The following is a 6,499-nucleotide window of genomic DNA, read 5'->3' as shown; positions in this document are numbered from 1 at the left end:
CACTGCTGGTTCTTCCAGAGGTTCTGAGTTCAATTCCCAGCAACCATATGGTGGCTCATGACCATCTGTAATGTAGAGAAGGAGGAGGAGGAGGAGGAGGAGGAGGAGGAGGAGGAGGAGAAGAAGAAGAAGAAGAAGAAGAAGAAGAAGAAGAAGAAGAAGAAGAAGAAGAAGAAGAAGAAGAAGAAGAAGAAGAAGAAGAAACAACTCTCCAGAGCCAGAGCAGATGGCTACATTTCTGCAGGGCTTTCCCCTTTAGCAGAGTGAAGCAGAGAAGTAGCAGCTTGGGCTGGAGCTGAGAAGAAACAGAAACCTCTGCCCAGATGTTCAGAGCTGAGCTCAGCTATAACAACCTTCTCTGTTGCCACATCCTACAGGGAAACCATCCCCCACTGGACCCCAGCTTCAGGTATAGCCTGACTTCCCAACAAGTCAGGATACCTTTCTCTCCAGAGAGGCAACACCCATATTGCCACCATAGCAAGCTCTATCCAGCTACCTCAATTAACAAGACAATGCCTAGATAGCCCACAGACCAACATGACCAAGGTAATTTCTCGGTAAGACTCTCCCCAGGTTGTATGAAGTTGACAGTTAAAAATAACCGGCACGCCAGCCAAGCCCTTCCCCTCCACAAAGCTTTCAAGGAGTGAATGACAGAGGTGGTCTACAGAAGGCACCTTTCCCACAATTCCCTCACTCTTCTCTTCCATTCCTGTGGCCCCAACATCAACTTCTGGCCTCTGAATTGTGCACATGGGCACATACACATACACACATACACACTCATACATGCACACTAATGCAGGCATCTGGTCTGTAGACCTGAAACAGTGGCCATACCCCTTTGGGTGTGGCTTCAGGCAGACAGAAGCAGAGAGGAGCTTGAGGCATGGCTTTCCTAGGTACACTCTTTCTGGTGGATCGGTGGATCCTGTAGGAAGAGCAGGGAAACGCTCCGGCGGTTCTTTGTATTTTTCTGTGTAATTGTCCCCAATAAGCACCCACTTATTTATCTTGGGTCTAGTGATATCATTACTTCCTCACCTTCCACTAATTTAAGTTCCAGGAGGATCCATCAGAGATAAGCAGAGAAGGATGAAAGGTGAGAAGTTTCAGTAAGAGTCCAGGCTTGAACCAGCCACCTGATGGCTGCAGAGTGTCCCTTCCATGCCTCTTCTCTTTGGCCTCAGTTGCCTCTACAGGATGAGAAGAATAACAAACAGGTCTTCTGTAATAGACATGGTGGGAGTAGCAGTTTCTGCCCACTTTCTTCTGTTGAGTAGCACTAACATGGCTTGAAAAGTTCAACCATATCCTGGTGTAAACCCTGGTCCATCCCAGCCAACCATCAAAATAGACACAGTAGCCCAGGCCTAAGTGGTTGACACTCAGCCCTCCCTGGATGCAGTTACCAATGAGACATGTCCTTGCTTCTCAGTGTCCTTGCTCCTTTAGCCCTCTACCATTAAGAGACAGAGGCCAGGGCACAAGTTGTGATTGGCTTTGCCCCAGGGAGATGGAAGGGACAGAATGTTAATGCTGCCAGAGGCCCAGGAGTACCTTTCATGCTTTCCCCTTTCTCAAAAGCCTGCCCAGTGCCATAACAGAGCCTTTGAGACTATACCCAGACTGGCCTCCAGAAGTATGCAGGATTATGTGGAGCATAGGCCAGCCATTGGCAGTGCACACTGCAGATGGATGAGATCAGAAACTGGCCAAAATGAAGAGAAATGTCTGGCCAACCCAGACATGGCCTGAAATAAGTATTTATTGTCACTGCCACTAGCTTGTAATTAGGAATTAAACCCAGGGGTTAGCCAAGCTAGGCAAGCACTCTACCACTGCGATACACCCAGAACTATAGTTATGATTATTTTCTTATTATTATAGCTGCTAATACACAGATGACTAAGACAAACAGCAATTCCATGTGCAGGCCAAGTGGATGCTGCTCAGATGGACACAGTTGCCATGGGTGGGGAAGGTAAGGACAGTAGGACAGCGCCCCCTGTCACTGTGACACCCTACAGTGAAGAGGCCTACAAACTCTGGCTTGTATGCATATCTTAAAAGGTGGTTCTCAAAAGCAATTCACCCTATCAAGTATTTTTAATTCCAGGGCTAAAAGTTTTCATCATAAATTTAAGTGATTGCAACGCAGATAATTTTCAATTCACTGCAAATATTGACATTTAGACAGAAAACCATCAGTTTTTAATAAAATATTAGAAAGAATTTGAGATCATAATTATTTTATGCCCCATTGCCATCCAATTTAAAAAGTGTGAATAAAACTTTTTTTAACGATTGAGAAATATCCCTCCTTTTTCTCCTTGAATTTGTATTTCTCTTCTACTTCTTCCACAAATATTTAACATACATTAATTCTTAGGTTTCAAAAATACTTATCATGCTATCATACATTTAAAATACATTAAATGCAGATCTTAAAACATTCAAAAACCTTAGCCAAGAGTAGAGGTTCACACCTGCAATCCCAGGACCCAAAAGGCTAAGGCAGCAGGACAGACGAGTTCAAGGTCACCCTGGGCCACATACCAAGAAGCTATCCCAAAAAGGAGGAGAGTGGTGAGACAGCTTAGCAGGAAAACGTGCTTGCCACCAGACCATGCAAACCTCATGGCCTGAGTTCAAATCCCTGTACAGGGAAGAGAAAAGAGACTTATGTTGTCCTCTGAATACATATCACTCACTCACTCACACACACACACACACACACACACACACACACACACACACACACACACACTCATACACTCACACACACACACACACACACACACTCATACACACACACACACACTCTCTTAGCATGTTTTCTATTGCTGTGATAAACACAACAACCAAAAACCACTTGGGGAGGAAGTATATTTGGCTTTCATGTCCCGGGTCACAGGACAGGATCAGAAGAAGGCAGGGACCCCAAGTCTGAAACTGAAGCAGAGGCCACGGCGGGGTGCTGCTGACTGCCTTGCTCCCCCAGCCTGCTTTCTTACACTTCCCAGGACCATCTGCCCAGGATGGCAGCTCTCACAGCAGGCTGGGCTCTCGCACACCATCAATCAAGAAAATGCCTCGCAATCTTGCCTAGAGGCCAATCTGATGGGGTCGTTCTCTCAACCGAGGGTCACTCTCCAGATGACCCCAGGTTGGATAAACTTGACAAAAAGCTGACCTGCAGAATAGTGATCAATAACTCCCTGAAAATTACCTCATTTTTGTAACCTTTAGGCACTTCCTGTTTAAAAATTGCCCTGTATTAAACAGTTACGTAACTGACTAGATGTGCATTATAATGCTGCCAGTTTGGGTCATTTTTAAGCATAAAAAGTGAAACACAATTGAAAATTCATCTCCTAATGAAATGAAATGTGATCTTTTTGTTTGTACCTTACGAGAGAAGGGTAGGATCGGCTAAAAGCCCCAGACACCAGGTAGTAAGTAGGGCAGTTAGCTTTCCTGTCCGTGGAGAACAGGAAGTACTAAATACTTCGCGTAGCAACACAAAGCCAGCACTAGCTACCCACCCTTGGATCATTTCTTGACAGGATCTTATAAAATGGATCTTCAACTCAGATGCAGAATAATAGACACTGCTCCCAAAAGGAGGCAGCCAGTGTTTCTCATTAGCATACATTAGCTATCTTCAGCAATGGATTTCATGATGACGTTCTCATTAGATGTGTATCACAGATGTTTGATCACAGTCTCACACACACACAGGCCACCTTCTCGTGTCACCTCTTCCCCACTAGTGTCCTTTCTACTTTCCTGTCTTTGGTGAGGGGTGACTGTGACGGTTAACATTGTCAGTGTGGCAGAATCGAGACCACCTGAGAGATGGCCAGATGGTGCCCCTCTGGGGGATGATATTGATTGTTCTGTTGAGGCGGGAAGACCAGCACTGAGGACGTCCTGGACTGTGTAGGAGGAGAGGTGAGGCTAAGCAGCAATAGCATTGCTCCCACTGCAGACTAAGGAGCCTAAGGCGACAACTGCTGTCTTGATGCCTCTGCCTCAATGGACTGTACTTTGACCCATGAGCCAAAATAAACCCTTCCCCCTTACACAGTTTTTTAGAGGGTTTTCTATCAGCCACAAGAAAAGGAACTAAGACAGTGAGCCAATGGGTTCATTGGTGGAGCTGAGAAGCACGGGGGAGGGCGCCTTGCAATGGCTAACCCCCTCATTGTGGTAGTCGGAATGTGATTGGTCCCTGTAAGCTCATAGGGAGTGGCTCTATTGGGAAGTGTGGCCTTGTTAGAGGAGGAAGTGTGTCACAGTGGGGGCTGGGTTAGAGGACTCATATATGCTCAAGTCATGATCAATGTCTCAGTTCATTTCCTGTTGCCTACATATCAAGCTGTAGGTTCTGAAACTGTAAACTATCCCCAATTAAATATTTTCCTTCGTAAGATGGGCTAAGGTCATGGTGTGTCTTCACAGCAATAGAAACCCTAAGATAAATTGGTACCAGGGACTGTTACTGTGATAGGCCTGACCATGTTTTTTTTTGGAGGAATCTGGACTTTGGTAGTTTGGGTTAGGAAAACATTGGGATGCTTTAAGCACTGTTTAATGGGCCACACTAGTAGGAGCATGGACGACGGTGGTGCTGAGAATGATTTGAACTGTGGGTGCCTGGCTCAAGAGGCTTCAGAGGAGAAGAATTTTAGTGTGTTGACTTGAGATCTTTCTTGGGATATTGTGGTGAAGAAAGTGACTGGTTTTTGCCCTTGTTCAAAGATTCTACCTGAGGCTAAGATGGATTAATTCCTTTGGCAGAAGAAATCTCAAAACAACCTGGTACAGCCCCTGCTGTGTGGTTACTACTGCTCACCCTCACAAAGATTCATAATGGAAAGGAGCAAACAGAGGAGAAAGTGGCACCAGGAAGTGGAATGAAGCCAAAGACTATGTTCAATGAGATAAGCAGACTAAGAAATGTACTAAAGGAGTGGAGACCTCAGGGCAAGATCCCACCCAGCTCAATTTCCAATTTGTGAAAAGGAATTAGCAAAAAAAAAAAAAAAAAAAAAAAAAAAACCTTAGGAGACCAGTTTGGTGGTACACACCTTTTATCCCAGCACTTGGGAAGGCAAAGGCTGGTAGCGCTCTGAGTTTGAGGCCAGCCTGGTCTACAGAGCAAGTTCAAGGAGAGCCAAGCTTAGGCAGGGAATGTAACTATTGAAAACAGAAAGCTGATGAAGATGTAACTGAACAAGGGGGCCATGTTCCAGCCCCACCAAGCAGCAGAACTTGGCAGCTTCGGCCACATGGTTCTGGCTGTAGAGTTAAGGATGGAAAAAAGAGGCTATGGAATTTGCCCCCAAGACTAGGTAAAACCTCTGAGGCCAGGCATGTGTGAGGGTGTCCCATAATGGAGGCCAAGAAAGGCCATTGTGTGAAGCTGAAACCTGGATTGCCTTGGAGACACCAAGATGCTGGAGATGCCAGAGTCATGGGATACCTGCTGAGGAGAGCTGCTAACAGGGAGTGGAACCAGCCCAAGAGAAAGAAGTGTGTTTCAGTCAACAAAGCTGAAAGGAGTTGGAGATCTGAAGAGCATTTGACACCAGACATGGAGATGCAGAGTTTGGAGTTTGCCCAGCTGGTTTTCAGTCTTGCTTTGGTCCAGTGTTTCCTCGCTATGCTCCCTTCTTTCATTTTGGAATGGTAATGTGTATCCTGTGCCGTTATATGTGAGAAGTATGTGATCTGCTTTTACAGGGGATTGCAGTTAAGAGATTGCATGAATCTCAGAAGAGACTGTGAGCTTCGGACTTTTTAAACATTGTCGAGACTGACAGACCATGGGGACTTTTGAAGATGTACTAAGTGCATTTTGCATTATGATATTATTGCAAGCTTATGGGGGCCAGGGAATGGACTGTGGTAGTTTGAATGTAATTGGCCCCCATCAGCTCATAGGGAGTGGCGTTATTAGAAGGTGTGACTTTGTTGGAGTGGGTATGGTTTTGTTGGAGGAAGTGTGTCACTGTGAAGGTGGACTTTAATGGTTCATATACGCTCAAGCCATGCCCAGTGTCTCAGTTCACTTCCTGTTGCCTGCATATCAAGATATAAAGCTCTCAGCTCCTGCTGGGCAGTGGTGGCACACGCCTTTAATCCCAGCACTCGGGAGGCAGAGGCAGAGGCAGGGGGATCTCTGTGAGTTTGAGACCAACCTGGTCTACAAGAGCCAGTTCCAGGACAGCCTCCAAAGCCACAGAGTAACCCTGTCTTGAAAAACAAACAAACAAACAAAAAAAACTCTCTCAGCTCCTTTGCCAGTACCAAGTCTGCCTGCACACCACCATGCCCCACCATGATGATAATGGACTAAACCTCTGAACTCTAAGCCGCCACCTCAATGAAGTGTTTTCCTTCATAAGAGTTGCTGTGGTCACTGTGTCTCTTCACACTCATTCAACTGCAATTTTTATCTGTGAGTTTCACTTGATGTATCTGAAGA

This window comes from Cricetulus griseus, chromosome 4, assembly GCF_003668045.3.
Source record: "Cricetulus griseus strain 17A/GY chromosome 4, alternate assembly CriGri-PICRH-1.0, whole genome shotgun sequence".
Classification (NCBI taxonomy): domain Eukaryota; kingdom Metazoa; phylum Chordata; class Mammalia; order Rodentia; family Cricetidae; genus Cricetulus; species Cricetulus griseus.
This window is presented reverse-complemented; position numbering follows the sequence as displayed.